This window comes from Silene latifolia, chromosome 2, assembly GCF_048544455.1.
Source record: "Silene latifolia isolate original U9 population chromosome 2, ASM4854445v1, whole genome shotgun sequence".
Taxonomy (NCBI): domain Eukaryota; kingdom Viridiplantae; phylum Streptophyta; class Magnoliopsida; order Caryophyllales; family Caryophyllaceae; genus Silene; species Silene latifolia.
This window is the reverse complement of record NC_133527.1, coordinates 144,189,825-144,214,090: the sequence shown is the minus strand read 5'-3', so window position 1 is coordinate 144,214,090 and position 24,266 is coordinate 144,189,825. Positions and strand designations below refer to the sequence as shown.

The 24,266-nt window shown below is 37.1% G+C and overlaps 1 non-coding gene across 1 annotated transcript; it reads left to right on the top strand.

The window, feature by feature from the left end:
• The first annotated feature begins 319 nt into the window (after positions 1–319).
• LOC141645030 (small nucleolar RNA R71) lies at positions 320–426 on the top strand. Its single transcript, XR_012544625.1, has one exon. It is a non-coding gene; the product is annotated as a small nucleolar RNA R71 (small nucleolar RNA).
• Positions 427–24,266: the final 23,840 nt, after the last annotated feature.

The window sequence follows — 24,266 nt, the reverse complement described above, 5'->3', positions numbered from 1 at the left end:
GTCGAGTAGTCACCAAGGAAAATCCGTAGTGTTACATACATGGTAAATCCCTCCTTTGGAAGCTCATCCCAACTCGTACTTGTCAAATCTCGCCGTGAGAGCTTCTAATGCAGCTACAGAAGGAGATTCAGCAGCTCTCCTTTGATTTCCCCGGGAATTCCCATACTCAGCTTTGTGGGTGGCCAAGTCATCAATGATCTTCCACCCCTTAGTCTCCCCTGTATTCTCTTGGAATCTGCCATTAGCTGTCGCATCCAGGATAGCCCTCTGATCGTCATAGAGCCCATTGTAGAACTGATTGCATAGGCTCCACTTCTCAAACCCATGATGCGGAATGGTTCGCACCAGTTTCTTGAAACGGACCCATGCCTCATGAAAGTTCTCATCAGGCCCCTGTTTAAAGCTCGTGATCTGAGCTCTAATGGCATTCATATTCGAGGCAGAAAAGTACTTCTTGTAGAATGCCAAGGCCAAAGAATTCCAGTCGGTGATCCCATTAGCAGCTCGGTCCAGATCTCTGTACCACTCCCTTGCAGCATCGCGGACTGAGAATATAAACATAGTCTCCTTTATCTGGTCCTGGGTCACACCGGTCGGCGGGGGTATAAAGCAGCAATAATCGATAAATGTCTCCATATGCTTGGCTGCATCTTCATTTGCAGCTCCCCCGAATTGGTTCCTCTCAACCAAGTTGATATAAGAAGGCTTCGGTTCGAATTTTCTATCAGCTCCTGGTAATTCGAACCCCTTGTATAGATTTGCAGCTGTCGGCTCAGAGTGACTTGATATACTTGCTTCTTCAGCCATGACTGGAAATTCTGGAGATGTGACTGTCTCAGCTGAAGAAGTGGAAATGGGTGATGAAGGTGGATCCTCCTCGTATAGCTCGTTCTCGTAGTAACCAGACATAGTACTCAACTCTTCCTCTGTCGGCAATATCCTAGATAATCGTCTCAACTCACGCAAGGTCTTCTCAATCTCGGGATTGATCGGTAGTAGTTCACCACCCTGTGACCTGCGCATAAGAAGAAACTACAAAAAGAATATGAGAATAGTTTAAGGAACGAATGTCCCTTAAACTAAGAAACAGACTAAAATAAAACAACTAAAAATTAGAACAATTGCCTCCTCGGCAACGGCGCCAAAATTTGATACCCGTCGTGAGGTGTCAAAAATAATATTTATAAAACCTATTAAAACTAACAAAAGCTAGTGGTAGCAGGGTCGAACCACAGAGAGGCAGATGTAATTTCTAGTTGTCCAATTCTGGTCTAAGGTAATAATGATGTGGGGGTTTGAATTGATTTGATCTATAGCTAAAGGCAAAGAAATATAAATTAAACTAAAGAATTGTATTAAATCAAATATAAAGAAGGGTACTAGGATGGTCGGTTCACTATAGTTTCGGTGGCAGCAAACTAGAAAGGTCTAAATCAAACACGTGAGACGGGAAAATAAGAGGTCCTCTCGGTCCACTCTCACAGGTAGCATCTTTCGATCTCGCTACAGGTCCCTAATATCACTAATACTAACTTTTGTCCTGAAAAGTGACTAAAAGGTCTAAACTTTACCTATCTTTCGATCTTAGCATAGTTTAGTCATTTTAATTGGTAGTCTAACAACTTTCCTTTACTTTCGATCTAATGGATCAGTCATATACTAAGCATTCAACTAGTCGCATGCATTCGATTCGTCAAATATAACAATTAAAGCAATTAAAATGTAATAAAACTCACGGGGTCAGTCGATCGACCAGGTAGGACGGTCGATCGACCAACACGCGATTCAGGGCTCCCTAATTCTAATGCCGCCTACACTATAATTCCCCTACATCCTAGCACAATGAATTTAACTACTCATGCTAGGGATAACAACAATAAAATTTGCTAATGAAACATAGGAATTCATGATTGAAGCGACGAAATAAACAATGAACATAAGGCGATAAATTGGCTATGGGAAACTAATCTAACAAATCCTATACTACGAAAGAAATAAACAACGAAACTGAAATAAGAACAGCAGAATACCATGTGAAAGAAATCGCAGAGGAAGGATAAAAAACCGAACGAAGATAAATTGTGTAAAATACCGAACAAACTTAGAACCCTAATTATTTCCCTAAAGTTTCTGATAAAAGACTTGATGATTAATGCTTAATGTCAGTTACGTTATATAGAAGTATACGTAACACTTATTTCCAAAACCTAAAATACAATGGGCTTTGAGTTTCTTGATCTTTTAATTCACGTCTGAATTAGCGGTGTGGTCGATCGACCATTGTGACCGGTCGATCGACCGCTCTGCAGTGTACAGTAGCTTCTGTAAGTCGTACATTGGTCGATCGACTAAGGGGGCCAGTCGATCGACTGCTTTAGCTGGTACTTGACTTCTAACTTCTCGTGGATTTGTCTTTCGGGCCTCGAAACGCGCACCAAGCTCGTTCCTTAAGTAAATACTTCATGTCAAATGCAGTGCAAGATACTCGGGGACGGATTTAGCTTGATTTCTACCCATTTCCGCATAAATCTGCAATATTACATAAAAATACGAAAGTAGACGAAATGGGGCAAATAGTAGCCTTAAACTACATAAATGAGCTCTGAAATGCGTGTAAAATGAGGTGTAAAACATCATATAAAAGACACGCATCAAACAATATGAAATCAACAACCGTCAAGAGCAACCAACAATACCAATAACCAACAATCACAATAACAACAGTAATCACCAACCACACTTATGTAAATAATACTGAGTAGGGAAAACCCTACCTGGATAGCAATCACCAAGATCGTCACAATCAGCTAATCACAATCGTTCTTCAACGAAATCATCTCCTATAAACACACAATAATACAATCACAATCTAACATCAACCATACTCCCCAAAACCCCCAAATTACCCAATTAGGGTTTCAACTAAAATCAATAAAACGATATAAAAACTATACTAGGATCTTACCCACAAAGCGACGGTCTCAACGGCGTAAAGAACTCAACGATCCGACGACTCTAACCCTTAGGATTTGATAGCAATGCGAAAGAGGAGATTAACGTAACATGTTTTCACTCTTTAAGAAACTTAGAAAAGGGTAAAATGAAGAGAAACTGACGAAAGACGATTTTATATCCTTCTCGCGTTACTATCAAAACCCGACAAAATAACCCGTAAAAACTCACTTACTCGATCGAGTAAGTAACTTACTCGATCGAGTGCCCTTTACTCGGTTACTTACTCGATCGAGTGCCACACATACTCGATCGAGTACCCATCAGACAGACTACTGTTTCGTATAAAAACATACTTACTCGACAGAGTAAGCCCCACTCGATAGAGTACCCATAGACATAGAAAACCGTAGTATTACAGTCTTCCTTCCTTAAAAAGAACTTCGTCCCCGAAGTTCAACCCGTACATAAAAACAAACATACTAACTCGATCAAGACACAACAATGCAACTAGAAACTCAAAACGAAACCCCACCTATCAAACAGGAACTCTTAACACCAACTCCACCAACTATGTCTACCTCCACAACATGTTTCACGATATCGTATCAACTACATATAGTCTCCCTCGACACTAACTCCATACACTACCAACTACCATTCGCAAACGCTGCTAGCTCCGTTTCACTAACATATTATCCACTGGAAAATCCAATATCAAGACACTCATAGGCATCAAACAGAATATTACATTCTACCACCCTTAAAAGGAACTTCGTCCTCGAATTTCACTCACACTCATAATCTCATCCTCCAACTGTCAACACTATAGAACTCATATACATCATCATCCAACTGTCAGCACTATAGAACTCATAAACATCATCATCCAACTGTCAACACTATCGAAATATTCTCACACTCCTAAGCATCATACTACTACAAGCACGACCATGGCCTTTTAACAATATCAACCACAATATATACAAGTCCATTCATTATGCTACATCAATACTCTACTTCCAAATATACTACAACATGCACAACCAGCAAACTCTCTTGTATCGCATCCTACTCCTCTTAAGATAAATGTTACGTCCTCGTAACTCACTATACTAGACCTTTAGCTATATCTTCTAATTATCCTCATCACCATGATATGTCAAAGATAACCGCCTATAATCTAAACACTTACTATTCCTATATACAAGGCCCTCTTACTTGAACATTTCTCATACCTCAACTCCTTCTGCACTCCATCTAACCAATACCACAAAATCTTTAGCATAACCAACACTCCAACTCTTCCACATTACCACAATACGACATACCTCTCTAGATAAAACACCTATCGCCAAAACATAACGCACGTTCCACACTTGTTACGCACACTAACACTAGATCCTCAATTTCTTTTCTTTTATTACCGCAAAACTCATTCATCCCTTAACATGATATTAATTTCCAACACCATATACTCACTGTTCCAATAAGAGATTATGAACCACTTGCAGCTTTCATATCAGAATAACACATGTTCCACAAATCACGTAACATTACTATGTAAACCAATGCTTCCTCTAAAAGAATATCACAACCACTCCAACAACCTCTCGCAACTGTGTCCCATCAACAAAATGTTATTATATCATAACAACAACGGAAACATACCCACTTCTCTTTCATATCAGAATCTACCCTCACTTCCAAGCTGAAACTGGTAAGAAACATCAATAAACAAAACAACCTTCTATCTGTCTAAACTGAAACTCACAGGAAACAGCAGCAACAAAACAACAATCTATGCATAACTGGTAGGTACTTTCGAAACTTGAATCGTAATCATCCCGCCTACTCCACCACAACTAGCGTCGGCATCGCAACACCACCACCAACAGCCACACTGCAGCGCGAAAACACTCGCATCACAACACGAAGTACCGTGCCCGGATCACCACCCGAGGCACAACAACCACATCGATAGACATCACAATCACATAAAATTCCCATAAGCACTGACTCAGTATAACTTTTCGGACAAGAAAACTTACTTAAAACTGCTTTACTAGATCATAACACAACATATTATACAGAATAAACAGACAAGAAGCTCATGAATATCATCCATACCATTTCACGGAATAAACATATATCATGAATACACATACAAGCATAACTAACCATGCCAGATTACCCAAACTATCACTTTTGAATATCATTCCATTAGGCTACCGTACCCATCATACGTTATAGAACATTCAAATAACAACTTTATAACTATCACACCACACCACTTATCGTGAGGTCAGAACCTCACACAAACTTTTATACACATCATAGACATATAAACACATCCAACCCGCCAATCCTGATCATGTAAGTACCACCTGGTAAAGGTTATCTCTCGCCCGAGCTTAACTCGTATGCCCCTCATAACACATTCTCCCATTCGCATATCCATCACCTCCTGCCAAATGTAACCATACCATTAATACTCAACTACTAACAACCACCTCATATAGCCAAATCTTATACCCTCTTACAACCATACATATCAATCTGGTCTCTACAAAATCAACCTCTTTAGAATTGCTATCTTTCTTATCTATCATCACCTTTAACCACTAGTGACAAAACCAAAATACCACCATTGCTCGTATAGCAAACCTCTTACACTCATCTCTAAACATCACGGTTTCTTTCCTATCTTTGTTTAATATCCCAAATAACGAACATCAAATCCATCAAAAAAATTACCTCAACACTATTTCCAATTTCATCCTTAATTGTATCCTTATCTAATTCTCCACCAAAATCTCATATCAAGCAGATACTCTACCAAATTCTTACTCCCTTAATTTCTCGAAACTCATGACTAATCATGTTGTCCTGAAACTCCTATATAATCATTAACTAACATCCTCATGATAGTATCATAAATCTCGACGATTCCTTACTTCTATAGTTCTATATCACATAACACCGGTCAACATTTTTCTCAGCTTACTTTTATCCTTCTTTTCTCTTTACACTCAACAATACCAATTAATAGTTCAACTCCTTATTCCTTCTACCTAACTCTTTAGTAATCCAGTTACCCTTTCGTTGCTCCAAAACTCAAATTCCATTATTTCATATTAGTACCATCTCAATCTTTCTTACCATCGATCTTTTCTTATCCTGCTATTACTCACACTTATCACAAATCAGTCCAGACCATCTCATGCTATTACTCACACTGATCTCCAATCTCTCCTCCTTTTTTTAATCCCAAAACTCATTTGATATCGTTACTTGCCCAAGGAAATCACACATTAATTTCACCTCTTGACACTACAAATTCCCAAACTCACTCACTATCTACAAATCCACGTCGCGACATGTTTCCACTAAGTTCACTATATACCACTCTTCTCCATCCCTCTACAACGATCTTTCACTACATATATTATTAACTCACACGATTCCTAACCATCTCTCTCCATTATTCCTTACACATCTCAAGTTGCTACTATCCACATCCTTCCTTTCCATCTTTTCATTCTCACGTTCCTTAGACTCATACCATTCCTTGCCCATATTCCCTTACTTTTATATTACCTAACACAAAATCATATCACTCATCCCATTTCACAGAACATGCTCCATGCCACAATAAGCCATACCAATCTTCTTTTTTCTTTTTCCACTATCTATCACGACCACATATAACTCATGTCCTCCCCACCGAACTCATACTCACCATAGGTGCCACTCGTTACATCACAAGGTTGGATAACTTACGCATCAGGACCAACACATACGTAAAATAATGCATAAAGAAGCAATATAACACCTTTGAATTAAACATAATATTTAACGAAGTCAAAAGATAAGCATATGACTCAAAACAGGGGTCACTAGATCGAGTACAGGTCACTCGATCGAGTTAGTGGCTTACTCGATCGAGTATGTGAAGGTCAGAGACACGTAAAACAAATTACCAGGGCTACTCGATCGAGTAAGGGTTACTCGATCGAGTAACAAGAGGTGCACTCGATCGAGTGAGGGCCACTTGATCGAGTACCCTACGCATTTCTCAGCACTGTCCAATCTTCGTAAAACGGTCATATTTCACTCGTTTCTTGGTCGTTTTGGGCGTGTGACCTATCGTTAGAATCGTAAAAGAACAAGATATTACCTCCAATTTGAATCACATAAAAATCATTTATGCATCTCAAGTTATAATAGTTTAAAGACAACTTTGCTGTAATCAGACGACATAACTATTTGATTTTCTCTTTCAAACAACTTAAACATCAATGAGGTGAACAAAAGCGACTCGATGCTTGTAAAACCACTATCCCTAACCACATGTTACTACTTTCCAAAAACCAAACAGTAACATCTATCATGCTCATATAACATTCAAATTTTCAATCATGTACTACCCGCATGCTTTAATTTTATAACTTTTCGTAACACAAAACATACTCATACATTATAAATCCTATTTCCATGTTACTAATGCAACAATATTACAAACCCACTTTGTCACCTAAACATATTCATAATCACAAAATTCATATTCTCATGCAATTGACACTCCATCTTTTCCAATCAATTCTTCCCATTCCAACCACATTCTTCATCTAACAAGTGCATATGATACAACAGTAGACAAGTATATAAACTTATTATTTAAGTTTACGCAAACAAAATTATGTAAAATCATGTCACATCCTCTAATCACATGTTACTAGTATAGACACATTATAAATCTTTCATCCTGCAACATCATTATTCATCACATATTATCACATATGAACTACTTCCTTTTTCCACCACATCATTCATCATTCTCACATACTTTTCCAACGACTCCAACCAACATTATAAACCAACTATCATTCAACATGCTTTCAACCAACAATATACAAAATCAGACCGATTCATGCCACACATCAGTATATAGGTACACAATTCACAAAATAAACACATAGCAATCCCGACTCATATCCCATGGTGACCGGTTCAAAATTGTAGGGCGAGTTCGCGACTTTAGGACGTCTCCCAAGTCTTTGCATTAGCTCCTACAACTTCTACCCCTTGTTCATTTTAATTTGACTCCCTATGTTCATTAGGTTCATTGGTTACAGGTTTCAAGATCGTTGCTCTGATACCACTTTGTAACACCCCATACTCCAAGTGCCTTACCAGGACCACTGAAGGCATGGAAGTGCTACCATCTCGGTTTTCCGAGGCAATGATAATCATAAGACAATAACGAAACATACTTAAAAGTAAATAGTGTTTAACGTGATTACATGCCAATACCAAAACTATTAAAAAGAATTACAAGTTCTCAAAACTGTCTACTGTCAAAATACTATCAAGCGTCAGACACAACGAAAGACTTCTAAATTGGAACGTGGTGACTCATCCCAGCTATTCCATACGCATCGTCTCATACATGCTCAATAACTGCTCACCACCCCCGAATGGATCACCACAGTTTTAAAACGTTTAAACGGGGTCAGTACTATTTACATAAAAACAAGCCACAACAAATCAAATGCCAAAATAGCTCAACACAGAACAAACCCCAGTCTCCATAATCAATCTCCACACAACTGACTACACACTAAAGTGTGTAGTCCTGCCAGAGTACCCATCGCAACAGGTACTCCACATCGCCAGTGGGGGACCGCAGCCGTATCCACCAAATCCCCGCTCATCAACACCGAGCGATAAACCCAAGTTTCCTTAATGTTCACACCCCCTCCTGTGGCGGGTTCCACAGAGGGTGAACCAAGGGCGTGAAGCCACTCCCGCAAGTGACTCCACTCAGCCAGGGACGCGCCCCGAATATCACAGAATGTTATACCACCAAACAACAATATGAAATCAACAACCGTCAAGAGCAACCAACAATACCAATAACCAACAATCACAACAACAACAGTAATCACCAACCACACTTATGTAAATAATACTGAGTAGGGAAAACCCTACCTGGATAGCAATCACCAAGATCGTCCAATCAGCTAATCGTAATCGTTCTTCAACGAAATCATCTCCTATAAACACACAATCATACAATCACAATCTAACATCAACCATACTCCCCAAAACCCCCCAAATTACCCAATTAGGGTTTCAACTAAAATCAATAAAACGATATAAAAACTATACTAGGATCTTACCCACAAAGCGACGGTCTCAACGGCGTAAAGAACTCAACGATCCGACGACTCTAGCCCTTAGGATTTGATAGCAATGCGAAAGAGGAGAGTAACGTAACATGTTTTCACTCTTTAAGAAACTTAGAAAAGGGTAAAATGAAGAGAAACTGACGAAAGACGATTTTATATCCTTCTTGCGTTACTATCAAAACCCGATAAAATAACCCGTAAAAACTCACTTACTCGATCGAATGCCCCGTACTCGATCGAGTGCCACACATACTCGATCGAGTACCCATCAGACAGACTACTGTTTCGTATAAAAACATACTTACTCGACAGAGTAAGCCCCACTCGATAGAGTACCCATAGACATAGAAAACCGTAATATTACAAAGTAAGTCCTGGGTCCTCTACCCGGGTTTGTTTTATTAGACACTCTATATTCATTGAGTTCATTAGTTTTAGGTTCCAAAATCATCGCTCTAATACCACTTTGTAACACACCCATTTACTCGACCAAGGTAAATGGGATGCTACCATCTCGGTTTCCCGAAGTAATGCATCAAATACGTCAATCAAGAAACAATATTTAAAGTCCAAGGTTTAATTAATGTCATAAATATATACAATTCAAGTTTCAAAAACTTCAATTCCAAATACAAGTCTTAAATAAAGTACGGAAGCAAAGTCATACTAGCAAAACATAAGTGAACTAAGTTAAACTAGTCTCTAGGCGTGATGACAACTTGTCCCCTTAGCCCAACCTCATCATGCATCATCATCAATACCTACAAGCTTAACTACTCACCACATAACCGGAAATTATCAAGTGGATCACGGTAGATATATAGCTTTAAAAAGGATTTGACAAAGAATAACACACCAATTTAACATAAGGTTGAGTAAAGATAAGTAAAACATAGCGAGTCCTCCAACAAACCAAATACCATATAAACACCGAGATCCGACTCATCCAACGGTCCAAGACCAAGAACAACAAGGAATTGGACACAACACGCATGCTATAAATCACACGGCAACAAGTGGTACTCAACTCACACGACGAACGTGCTCGACCACTAACACTCCCGGGATCGTAAATGTGCACATCCCTCGTGCGGTGAGAGTCGAGACCACAAGAGAAGACTCCGGGAAGCCCTCCGCGTAAGACAGTCTCCCCAGAACCCAGTTACCCGTATCGGTTCCCAAACTCAAGTCCAATTGTCATAATATCATCGTACCAAGAATAACCATCAACAATACTCATGAATCTCAAGAGATAATACTCCAACTCAACAACAAGACAGAATAAACACATAAACACGCAAAATCCCATAGTTGAGTAGAGAAAGTCTCTACCTTTAGCAAGTTCTTCAAATAATCAAGTTTCAAAAGTGCTCCTCTGAAAACCGGTGTTCCTAAAAAAATTGTAAAATCATAGCATTATCTTTTATTCTTAGTAAATTTCATTAATGGAGTCTCAATTCCCCAAAACCCCCAATTTCTAGGTCAAGTTTCATGAATCCCAATTACATAATCAAAACCCCCAAATTCTAAGTAAATTTCTAACAATAAGGGTTAGAATAAGATTCAATAACTAAAACTAAGATCTACAGAAGAGGATTTGGATGAAACTTACAAAAGATGGTTTAGGAATGGACAACTTCTTAATGGACCTTAAACCTCATTGCTTAATCCTTAATTAAGGGCTAATAATATACTACTAGGATTTTGGGTGAGTTTCTAGGTGATTATAAAGTGATTGAGACTTTTAATGGGTACATATAGGGGTCCTAAAACCCTTATTTCAAAACAAGACAAAACGAGCGAAGTCTCTCGGCGAACTCGACTCGACCGAGTAACTAGCCCACTCCGTCGAGTGGGCACATACTTACGCTACTCAGTCAAGTAAGTGACCTCTAGGACTCCCCCGAGGTACCCACTCGGTAATACACGACCGAGGGACCCTAGGATAATACGGAGTATTACAATCTTTCCTTCTAAAAAGGAACTTCGTTCGTTCTCAAAGTTCGCACCCACATATGCTTTCCGGCTATTACGCTATGGAAAAAGGTCTACTAGATTGATGTTTTACTCCTCTTATCTACTTACGGTGTGTTATAATTGTAACCAGGGTCGTCACAAGAAAAGTGGAGGTCCGGTGCAAAATAAAATATGAGGCCCCAAATTTACAAACTCAAAATGCAAATTACAAATTATTGAAGCCGAATTTTAGAACTATTGGCGCGATTGTGTGAATTAAAAACCGATAAAATAAAGTTCTTTGATTTCCGACTCTTTGTTCTTCCTTCAATAGCTGCAAATGCATTAAATTTTAGAACAATATTGAAAATTCATAAAGGAAATAAACAATAAGACGATAATATTAAAGAATTATAAAGACAAGATTCACAAGAAATCGACTATCACCCATAACATAACAATTCATTAAAACTAAGAAGAAGTATTACTTATTTCGATCTCTTTGGAGCTCAAGTGTAAATCTGAGATTTTTATTGAGAATTGAAACTAACCATATTTCAAATTTCCAGTTTCTCTAATTGTAAATTTGGAATGATATGAGGAATTAATTTGTGATAATTATATTTAAAGAATACAAAATAAGGAATGTTAGCAAGTTTATGGTAAAATTTAAGAGCAAATTTATTTTTTGGGAAAGGAATTTGTTACTTTATTTGGAGAAGGAGATTGATGAAGTACAAAGAGAATTGGAATAGACATACAAGTATAGCGCGTGCTTTCTGCTAACTTTACTTCTTTTAACTTTTTTTTTTCATTTATATGGGTAATGCAAAAATTTGGGCCCCAAAATTTTGAGGCCCAGTGCCATTGCACATAGGGAGTCTAGGCTTAGACGAGCCTGATTGTAACTAAAACTAGGTAATTGTGCTTGTTATTACGTCTCCTACCCCCTAGAAACAAGGTTACTTCCACGGAACCGAAATCATACCTCAATAAAAAGGTGAGGGAGTCTTTCCTTCATGGCCTTCTCGACCTACCATGTCGCTTCCTCCACATTTTGATTGGTCCAAATTACTTTGGTCAACACCGTCTCACCGCTCCTTGTCTTCCGTACATTTCGGTCTAGTATCTCCCTTGCCGTTTCTTCGTAGGTTAGTGAATCGTCTAGTTGTATTGACTTGACTTCTATAATTTGGGATGGGTCGCTCACGTACCTCCATAGTATGACACGTGGAAAACATTGTGAACCTTGTCAAGTGCTGGCGGAAGTGTCAATCGGTAACCCAGGCTACTTCCCCAATTATATCCAAGATTTTGGAAGGTTCGATAAACTTCTGGCTTAGTTTCCCTTTCTTCCAAAATTTTATGGCTCTTCTTATTGGTGATACTTTCAATAGGACCTTGTCTTCCATGGTGAATTCAATATCCTGATGTATCAAGTCTGCATAGCTCTTTTGCTTATCTTGTGTCGCCCTCATCTTTTGACGTATTACTTGAACATGTTCTATCATGTCTTGAATCTTTTGCGGCCCTAAAACCATTGCTTCGGCCCCATCATTCCAACATATCGGGCTTCTACACTTCCTTCCATAAAAGGTTTCAAATGGTGTCGTGTCAATGCTTGCATGGTAGCTATTATTGTAAGAAAACTCAATCAAGTCTGACATATATAACTTCCCAAGAACCTCTAAACTCCATTACACAAGCTCTCAACATGTCCTCTAAGGTTTGTATGGTTCTCTCGTTTTGTCCATCGGTTTCTAGGTGAAATGCGGTGCTCATCTTCAATTGGGTCCCAAGCGAGTCTTAGAGTTGTTGCCAAAACTTAGATATGAATCTTGCATCCCGATCCGACACATTGTCCTTAGATAAGCCATGTAATTTCAAGATGTTCTTCTGATTAGCCATGGCTAGCTCGGCTTTACTCCAAGTATCTTTCATGGGCATAACGTGTGATGACTTAGTGAGACGGTCCACAATAAGCCAAATCATGTTGTTCCTCTTTTGTGTCCTTGGTAGTCCTATGATGAAGTTCATGAAGATGGACTCCCATTTACACTTGGGTACCTTAAGTGGTCTTACTTTACCTTGTAGTCTCCCATGTTCACCCTTCATCCTTTGGCATGTAAGACACAATCATGAGGACTATGCTTGCTCAAAGTGTTGATAAAGAGGAAAAAGCTATTTACTATATCCGTATAAAATTTTTTGATATGACTTATTCTTTTTGGCTTAATAATAGATAATCTTCATTTAGTTCAGTTCAATTTAACTTACTTCCTTCATTTTAACCGAGCTCAGTTCAACCCAACTTTACTAAAATTAACTCTTACTTCAGCTTCGTACAATTTAGCTTAGCTTCATTCAGTTCAATTCAGCTCTTTTCAGCTCTTTTCAGTTCAATTCATTTCAGATCCTTTCAGCAAAAAAGAGCAGGGCCTATGAGGTCAAATATACTCCGTTGGAGAAAACATGCCTACCTTTGGTTTGAGCACGAAGAAAGTGCGCCACTACATGCTTAGTAATACAGTGTGCATTTACTCGAAGATGAATCCTATCAAGTACATATTTAGGAAACGAATTTTAAATGGGAGAATGTCCAGGTGGGCTTTATTCATGTCAGTATTCAACTTGAAATTTGTGCCTCTAAAGGTTGTTAAGGAAAAAGTTGTTACTGATTTCCTTGCAAATAATCCAGTTGAGAAACCTTGATAATCGATACTTGAACCTTCCTAGATGAAGAAATTTTCCATGCAGAAACCAACATTTGGGATCTATACTTTGATGGTGCTTTCAATCTCTGAGGATAACGGGCTGGCATTTTACTCATTTTTCCTGAAGTGAGCATTTTACGATATCGATTAACTTGATTTCATTGTCACTGATAACGTCGCTGAATATGAGGCATGTCTATCCGGTTTGCAATTTGTTATCGATTTAGACATTAAAAAGCTTCGCGTACAATGGTGATTTCTTATTTCTCATCAATTAAATCTCGAGAACTTAAGAGATCCGAAGTAGCAGCCTGACTCCTTATATCAGGCTCGAACGGGGACTTATAAATGTTATTTGATTTGTCAACTATGTCCATCTACCCTAGGAAGATAATCAGTTCATAAATGCCTTATCCAAGCTACACGGTTTAATCAACATACTTGGCGACATTGTTAGTATGCCACTTTGTGTGGAGAGAAGGGTGATACCAAATTTGTTTGCGCAATTGAGAGTGTCAAGGATACCAAAGCTTAACAAGTTATCCTCAACTTCAATACCACTGGGTAATACCCTCCAAATTCAGACACTACGGATAAACGAGCTATCCGAATGTTGGCATCCGAGTTAGTTCATCAAGATAAATTACGGTCAATTGTACAAGAAAGCAACCTAAGGGGTTCTACTCCGCTGTATCGATAAAACGGAAGTTGCGAAAGTGATGGAAGAGGTCCATGACGGTGAATGTGGACCCACATGAATGCACATATGCTAGTCTGCAAAATCGTGTAATTAGGGTATTACTGGACTATGACCTTGTCCCAACTAGTAAACTAACCTATGAAACAACACAACCGATCTACTTTTGAAAGACTTTCACGATATCAACCACCTACATATAACGGTGTAGTAGACCCTGTAATCTTGGAACAACAGATAAGAAATGGGAAAATGGTTTATTATTGCCAAGGTATAAGAGGAATCTAAAGTAATACTTGCTACTCACGATTAAATTGGTCACGCAAATAATTGGTGTACATTTATCAAAGATGACCTTAGCGTCCAATCTGATTTAAATTAGTAAAAGTTTAAGTAAGAACTGAAAGCCCGTTTTTACCCGAATGAGCTCCGTTGGAGTAAGTAACAAGAATTTTAGATGTTCGTCTGGGAAATTTGTCAGTTTTTTATTATATTCACAAGCTAATTGAGTTGTCCCGTTTTTCAAGTATTACTGTTTCAACGGAAGCCAAAAAGATTTTAAGGTATAAAAAAGGTTTACGTCCTAAACGGAAGAGATGTTTACTCTCATAAGATTGAGAATGGGCTTGGTATTAAGGATAATAGAGTGTGAAACTTGAGTAAGTATGTGTGGTGGTTGCTTGGCTAATAAACAAGACCATTTGTGGATACGTGGGTTCAACATATGTATATATATATAGAGGCAAGATCCGGTGAGTCCACCTATATTTTTGAGTCCCATGAGTCCACTTATGTATCACACGCTGTACACAAGAATATCACGAATTGAATAACAATATAGTAGTGTTCATAAACAAGAACCGAACTAAGCTTTGAGACTTCATAAATAAACCGATTAAACTTATAATTAAATGAGAGATACACATATGAATGGGGCTGGTTTAACATGTGAGACCGTCTTATACAAGACTCACTAAATCTTTAAACGTGGAGCAGGTGGAGCATTCGAAGTGTGAAGCCATTTTCATCAACAGCTGTGTCGATGGTTCTTTTTATGTTTGGTTTAACCTTTACAAATAATCGCATGTTACATTCATTTACATTTCTTAGTATACTATGTTACGACCCATAAATTACGAGGAAACTGATTGAATATTGCCGTTTGGCAATCCTTCTGCTTAGTTAGAAACAATTGTTTTCAGTGATAGGTAATGGAAATATACTAACCGATTGCTAGTGCATAGTAATGGATGTACAATACTACTATGCTGTCGTGGGTAACCAAAATAAAATCTGATAGGTTTTCAATTTCTTTGTTTTCCTAAGCCTAAACACAGCATTAGATAAAACCTGTTGTACAGCAGCTAACAGAAATCAGCCATTCTGTATAGTTCTAAAACAATTACCATCCAAGTGCAGATGCACAGTAAATAATTGAAGGAATAGTTGCTCCTACTAAACGTCTAAAGTAGACAACTCACGTATAATTCAGGGAAAATAAAGAAAGCATGCATGCATCTATTATGAGCAATTATCGTATGCTACACCAATCACTCCAATGACAGCAATATGTGGTTATAGGACAACGAGCTCTCTTACAATTTTTGTATTCACGGCTAAATTGCCTTAAGAATGCGTCAATTGGAGACAGTGGCAAACAGATCTCAAACTGTCAAAACCTATAAAATGACTGACAATGAAGATGGTGGAAGGCGGAGTTAAGTTTAGTGGTGTGATATTATATAGTATAACCCGTGATATTGTTTAGTAGAACCAGTGGTATTGTTTATTGTAAGGTGTGATATTGTTTTGTATAACTTGTGATATATAGTGTATAGTATAACCCATGAGACTGGCGACATCTTTATATGGTATGCCTTTGTTTTCTTTCTTAAATGCCTTGCACATAGCTGTTCAAACGTGTCATGCACTAGCATCAACAACTGTATTGCACTATTACACCTGTGCCACTCCGCCATGGCGACATTGGTGAGTACAGGGGTCTTATCAACAGATGTACATAACCTTAAATCCATCTGTTTGAACTTTGAAACATAGAGAGGCTATGAGTTTAAAACACGCAGGTGAATTCCAGATGACTCGTAAGGCCGTAACTTTGCATTGCAATTTGCATTAAATCTATTTACTACCTCTTGCCACCCATGTGGAAAACAAGCTCTGTCCAACATATGGGCCTGTGGGCTTATGCCTCCTTGTTCAGTTTCTATCATTTGGGAACTGCTTGTTTGATTCTTCAGTGGTGTGATATATAGTGTATAGTATAACCCGTGATATTGTTTAGTACAACTAGTGATATTGTTTATAGTAAGGTGTGATACTAAACAATATCACAGCTTTTTTTTACAATTTTTTTTTTTTTTTTTTTTTTTGTAAAAAAAAACGTGATATTTTTGTGTAGAGCGTGTGATACATAAGTGGACTCACGGGACTCAAAAAGATAGGGTGGACTCATGTGATCCTAATTCTATATATATATATATATATATATATATATATATATATATATATATATATATATATATATATATATATATATATATACACACATTTGGTGAATATAGACTTGGTGCTGATAAAAGGTGGTACTTGAAAAAAATTATAAAACTGAAGAGTTTAGGATTCCAAGTACCTAAGAGGGGGAGGGGGTGAATTAAGTACTATTTTAAAAAAAAATCAACTTGATCTTTATTGAATTAAAGAAAGTTGATTAATGATATGAGGAACAAGTTGATACATCAAATAAATCGAGTAATTAGAAGTGTATCACATTTGTTGAAGAAGATTGCTGAAATGAAAAACAACGGTTGATCTGATAATTGCTTGTTTGTCTTAGCAAATAAGATTGAGGCTACAGACCAAAGCAACAGTATTTAGGACCGTTGCTAAAGAAAAACGCAAATGAAGTATGAGTAAAATAAATGCAGCGGAATAGAAAGTAACAAGAGATCAACACAATGTTTTTGAATTGGTTCGGCCAATGCTCTAAGGGCCTACGTCCAATCTTCTTTTTGTTGATTATTTAAGTGATCTACTCTGACTACTTAAAACCCTTATAATAAAAAGGACCAACAACCTACTCCGGTTGCGACAAGAGTTCAAAGACCACTCCATTTAAGAACTCGACACTCTACCTTAGAATGTTTACACGATCAAGTTTCCTCAAACTGATTCAAGAAGAATCGATAAGAACAACTTATTGATCAAACGATTCTAGGTGAGAGAATATGATACTTAAAACAATGGTACTAAAACACTTAAAGACTTAAAATATTTTGCAAACAAGAGAAATGCTTTTAAGCTTTTAAAACACTTTGCAAAACACTTTGAAATTCTCAGAAAAAATCTTAGTTATGAATGAAGAGAGGCGCTCCTTTTATAGAAGATGCAAGTGCTTTGAAAATTAGGGTTTTAGAGGTCAAACTTTTTAGCATGTGACAAAAAGATTTGACCCTCCAAAATTTGCACACAAATGGGCAATCCTTTAAAAAGTGAAATAAGAAAATAAGGTTTGTAAGGCACCCAAGCAAGGTTCGTTTTCAGAAATATAACATGTGAACCAAGCAAAAGAAGACAACCCTTGAAAGACCATTTTGGAAAGAAACAAGTTTTGCTTTTATAAAGCAAGGGAAAGCCTTTTTACCATTTTGGAGAAAGCCTTTTAGGATATTCAAATGGCATATTCTTTTCTTAAAAAAACCTTTCATTATTTTAAAATAGAAGTTGGTATTTGAAAGCTTGAGTATTTTTGAAACCAAAGACTCTTACTTCTTCAAGTGACACGAATCTTGGGCAACAGTCTTGCGTACTGTTGCCATGACCTTGAGCAGCAATAGTCTTGCGGACTGTTGTCATGACTATTGCTTAGTACCATATTCCCTTACCCTTACATTAGTTACACATTACACTAACTCGATTTCTTGGGCACAATTATCAACACTTCTTTGACTTTGATCATTGATTAATTCTTGCTTAAGGAGGTGGTATTCTTCCTAAAATGACACACTTAGAAACACAATTAAAATGGGCATGTCATCATCAACAATTAGGTCCTAACAAATTCCCCCTTTGATGATGACAAGCCCTATAAAATGAATGTTCCCAATTAGGTTCCCCCTTAAGTGGTCAGTCCAAAATAAATCATGAGGGTAGAAATAAGAGCAATGTAAACTTATAAAACAAACAAATCTTAGAACAAGATTACCAACATATTTAATCCACCACATAACAAGAGTTTAATCAATAATCAAGTAATAAGAACATGAATTTTCTCTTTTCCCCCTCTTGACATCATCAAAAAGGCAAGAGGCTATCCCCGGATACAGAATAATCATGCATGAGACGTCACATGAAAGACAACCATAGTTGCATCATAATAACAAGGTCAGCACAAAGCAAAGGTTTAAACATGACTTCAAACGTAAAGTTCAGTAAGACTAAACCATAGTTTAGTTAGTACACCACCGAATGATAATGAGAGAGGGACAAGAGGTGTAAGGCAAAAGACAAGTTTGAGTATGGGCAAATTTAGGGTGCGGAAGTTTGGTCATCGTTTTTGAAGATAATGAAGAGGATTTCAAAATGGTTGAGGTTTGACAATAAAGGCTTGAGTTACAGTGATCTCTACTGTTGCATTGGACTTTGTGATAAAAGAACATCAACCCCCTTTTTTTTTGCTTTTATGTCATGAAAATTTGACAAATTTGATCTTGACCTTTGAGCATAGCAACAGTCGCATATACTGTTTCTTTCCTTTCTTGACCTTTGATTATAGCAACAGTCGCATATACTGTTTCTTTCCTTTCTACTTCCCCCAATTTTTCGCCTTACTATTTTCTTCAAGAAATTCACCTTCAATCGCTTCCATCTGTTTTCTAATAATTATAACCACTTTAACATCCCCCACATTATCTTCCCATTTCTTTCCACCTTTTTTTTAATCTATCATTCTCCATTTTTCCAACCAACTTCTCAATCATCTCTTGATGCATATGTAGAACATGTAGTTGTTTGGTTCTTTGTTTCACATAGACCTTTGCAACATAAGTGAATTGAATGTGAAAGGGTGAGGTCTTTGGGGATTGAAAATGAAGGATTTTGAGCGATTTGAAGAGTAAGAGACATCCATTTGAAGGTGGTTAAAAGGGTAGGTTTTCGGGTTGATTTGAGAGGGGAGGTTTCCTTATTCAATAAGGTAGGTACCATTAAACACAAGACTAGATATGCGGTTGAGTGATTATTAAGCACACACATGGTTTATCGATTATGGACATAACATGGAATGAATAAACTAGAATAAAAGATAGCAAACCTGTTCTAGTCAATCATATGAGGGATTAATTAAATTCACAAAAAATTACATGCAATTAATTAAACCAATTTATAACCTACGTTTTTCAAATTGTTCTCTTGCAAGTGGTTTAGTAAATATGACGGCAATTTGATCTTCGGTTTTGCAAAAAATAAGTTTAATATGCCCTTTTTCTACGTGGTCACGAATAAAATGGTGACGAATCTCAATATGCTTAGTCTTAGAATGTTGAATCGGATTTTTTGATATATTTTTTGCAATCGTATTATCACACAATATGGGAGCGGAGTCATAAATAATACCAAAATCGAGAAGTTGTTGCTTTACCCAAAGAAGTTGTGAGCAACAATGAGTGGCACTAACATATTCACTCTCGGCCGTTGAAAGAGCAACCGTATTTTGTTTCTTTGAGCCCCATGAGATTAGAAATGGACCCAAGAATGTTACAATCCCGGAGGTACTCTTTCAATCAACGCTATACCCCGCATAATCTGCGTCGGAATATCCTAAAATATCAAAGGGACAATGTAAGGGGTACCACAAATAAAGATCTTGTGTTCCAATCAAATATCGAAAAATATGCTTAACCGCTTTAAAGTGAGATTCTTTCGGATTTGATTGGAATCTAGCACATAAACAAACACTAAAAAGAATGTCGGGATGACTTGCGGTCAAATAGAGAAGCGATCCAATCATACCTCGATACACCTTTTCATTAATGCTCTTACCTTTCTCATCTTTGTCCAATTTGGACTTGGATACCATAGATGTGGAGTGAGGGTTGCCATAAGTCATCCCAAATTTCTTAAGCATCTCTTTAATGTACTTTTGTTGATGGATCATGATTCCATCTTTGGATTGCTTGATTTGGAGCCCAAGGAAAACTCCTAGCTCACCCATCATACTCATTTCGAATTCCGATTTCATTTTTTCCGAAAAATAAGTATAAAGTATCTCATTTTTTGCTCCAAATATAATGTCATCAACATATACTTGTACAACCAACAATTCACTAGACTGTTGCTTTTAAAATAATGTTTTATCTATGGAACCTCTAAAACCATTTCCAATGAGAAATTTAGATAATCTATCATACCAACACCTAGCTGCTTGTTTTAAACCATAAAGAGCTTTGTCTAATTTGAAAACATGTTTAGGAAAATCATTGTCTAAAAAGCCCGGAGGTTGTTCTACAAAGACATCCTCTTCCAAATATCCATTTAAGAAAGTAGTTTTGACATATATTTGGAAAAGCTTAATGCCTTTGTAAGCCGCAAAAGCTATCAATAATCGTATGGCTTCAAGCCTAGCTACCGTGCATAGGTTTCATCGTAATCAATTCCCTCTTGTTGATTGTAACATTGCACCACTAGTCTAGCTTTATTCCTTACGATTTCATCGGAGTCATCAAGCTTATTGCAAAAGACCCATCTAGTACCAATGATGGCGCGATTAGATGGTCTAGGGACTAGGTGTCATACCTCATTTCTCTTGAATTGATTGAGCTCATATTCTATAGCTAGCATCCAATTGATTGAGCTCATCTTGCATAGCTAGCATCCAATCGGTGTCGGTCAATGCAATTGTTATATTAGTCGGCTCGATTTGAGAGAGAAAGGCGCTTTGGGCACAAAACTCATCAAGAGATACAAAGTTGTTGAGGGAGGCACTTGTTCTAATTCCGGAGTTCAAGTCACTTGTTAAATTTGATAGTGGATGGGAGCTTTGATGTTTCTATTTTTGCCTCTAGTTCCTCCTCGATGATTTCATCGTCCTCGGAGTCGGACATTCCCCAAATGGCAGACATAACCTTGACCATGTGCTTGTACTCCTTTTTAGCCTTATCTCGCTTATCCTTAGACTTAATCTCATCCACTTTAGGACATTCTTTAATTTGATGTGATTTGTCACCACACATAAAGCATCCAATGGTGGTAGTACGTATTTTCTTTGGAAAGCGTTTTTTCGTGTAATTGTTGTTGAACCTTTTGAGTCCTTGGCCATTTATCACTCCTACTAAGTTCCTAGAGAACAAAGAAAACTCATCTTCCTCTTCATCCACATCATCAATTGAAGAGGATGTTAGAGCAAGACTCTTTCCCTTTGAAGATTCACTAGAATGCTTGTCGAGATTAAACTCGTGAGCCATTAGTGATCCCATTAGTTCATGAAGAGATAGAATGGATAAATCTTTGGCCTCCTCTATGGCGATTACCTTAGGTTGCCATTTAGTGGTAAGAGTACGAAGAATTTTTCGAATGATGTCCTCGGACTCGAAATTTCTCCCTAGACTTTTTAGTTCATTGGTAATACACGAAAAATGGGATGAAAAGCTATTAATAGACCCATCCTTTGATATGTGAAACATCTCATATTGTTGCATGAGAATGTCAATACGATATTTTCTAACTTGATACGTCCCTTCATAGGAAAGAACAAGGGAGTCTCAAATTAGTTTGGCCGTAGGACATCTGGAAATCCGACTCACTTCGGCCTCATCTACACACCGTTGAAGAATCGACATCGCTTTCGAGTTTTTCTCGCCCAATTTCAAATCTTTTTCATTGTAATCTTTCTTGGTCTTGACCTTAGTAAAACCCTTAAGAATGTCGATTTCCTCAATAGCAAGAGGTCCGTCCTCAATAATTTTACAACATTGATAATTGATACTTTTGATATAGTGCTCCATTTTGAGCTTCCACCATCCAAAATTCTCACTGGTAAAGACTGGGATCTTGGAGTATTTTGAGGAATCCATATCCCAAGAATCAAACTCTAAGGCGGTTAGCCTCGATCAAGAGCACGAGGCTACGGTACCAATTGAAGAGTTTAGGATTCCAAGTACCTAAGAGAGGGAGGGGTGAATTAGATACTATTTTAAAAAAAATTCAACTTGATTTTATTGAATTAAATCAAGTTGATTAATGATATGAGGAACAAGTGGATACATCAAATAAATCGAGTAATTAGAAGTGTATCACATTTGTTGAAGAAGATTGCTGAAATGAAAAACAACGGCTGTTCTGATTGTTGCTTGTTTGTCTTAGCAAATAAGATTGAGGCTATAGACCAAAGCAACAGTATTCAGGACCGTTTCTAAAGAAAAACGCAAATGAAGTACGAGTAAAATAAATGCAGCGGAATAGAAAGTAACGAGAGATCAACACAATGTTTTGAATTGGTTCGGCCAACGCTCTAAGGGTGATACGTGCAATTTATATAGTCCTTTTGGCCTCTTATTGCACGCATTTCTATATCGTTTTCATAGTTTTATATTGCAAAATGCCCCGAATAGGCTACTTTGGTTTGTTTTGCCTCATTTGCGGAACGGACCTCAAAGTGGTGAAATCGTGTCTTATTCAGTCCTCTTAGCATGCATTTATGGAGATGGAGGATTTAGAGCGGAAGTGATGTGTCTCGGGAAGCGTGAAGGAGTTTCGAAAGCTAACCAAGTAAAAAACACGAGCTGTTTCAGTGCTGAGCACTCGATCGAAGACTTTGCCTAGTCTATCTGTTTGATCGAGGGGTTTGGGTCGTCCAAGATGGTCGATCGAGTCCCTGCTGAGCTCGATCGAGATAGGCTGATTTGAAGGTCCTCGATCGAACGTGCTTCTTGTTTGATCGAGAGGATTTGCTGAAGACTTGCTCGATCGAGAGGAATGAAATGCCTCGATTGAGAGGTTTGCTGTTTTGCACGGGATTTTATTCCGTGATTATCTTAGTTTAGTTAATAAAAACGCTTCCCTATATAAGGTGAAGACGTCATTAGGTTAAAACATCTCTTAACCTTTTACACTCTATTATTCTCTTAATTGCTCTCTTAAGCAGACTATTGCTCTTCTCCTTTCACGTTGCTTTTGCTCTTAATTCCGGATCTCAAGCTTGTAATCTTTCTTTACTCTTACTCTTAATTTAATTTCCCTTTTACTTTTCTCTTAATCCTTGTTCTTAATTTCTGTTTAATTATTATTATTATTATTATTATTATTATTATTATTATTATTATTATTATTATTATTATTATTATTATTATTATTATTATTATTATTATTATTATTATTATTATTATTATTATTATTATTATTATTATTATTATTATTATTATTATTATTATTATTATTATTATTATTATTATTATTATTATTATTATTATTATTATTATTATTATTATTATTATTATTATTATTATTATTATTATTATTATTATTATTATATTATTATATTATTATTATTATTATTATTATTATTATTATTATTAGTTTATGATTCATCTTTATTACTCTTCTATTATGTCTCTTGCTAGTTTATTCATCGTTATTGTTTGTTTCATTAATAGCATGAGTAGCTAAACCCTTTTATGTTAGGATTAGGGGAGCCATGGTAGTGAGTTGACGATGTTATGAATAGGTTAGATGATTGAATTG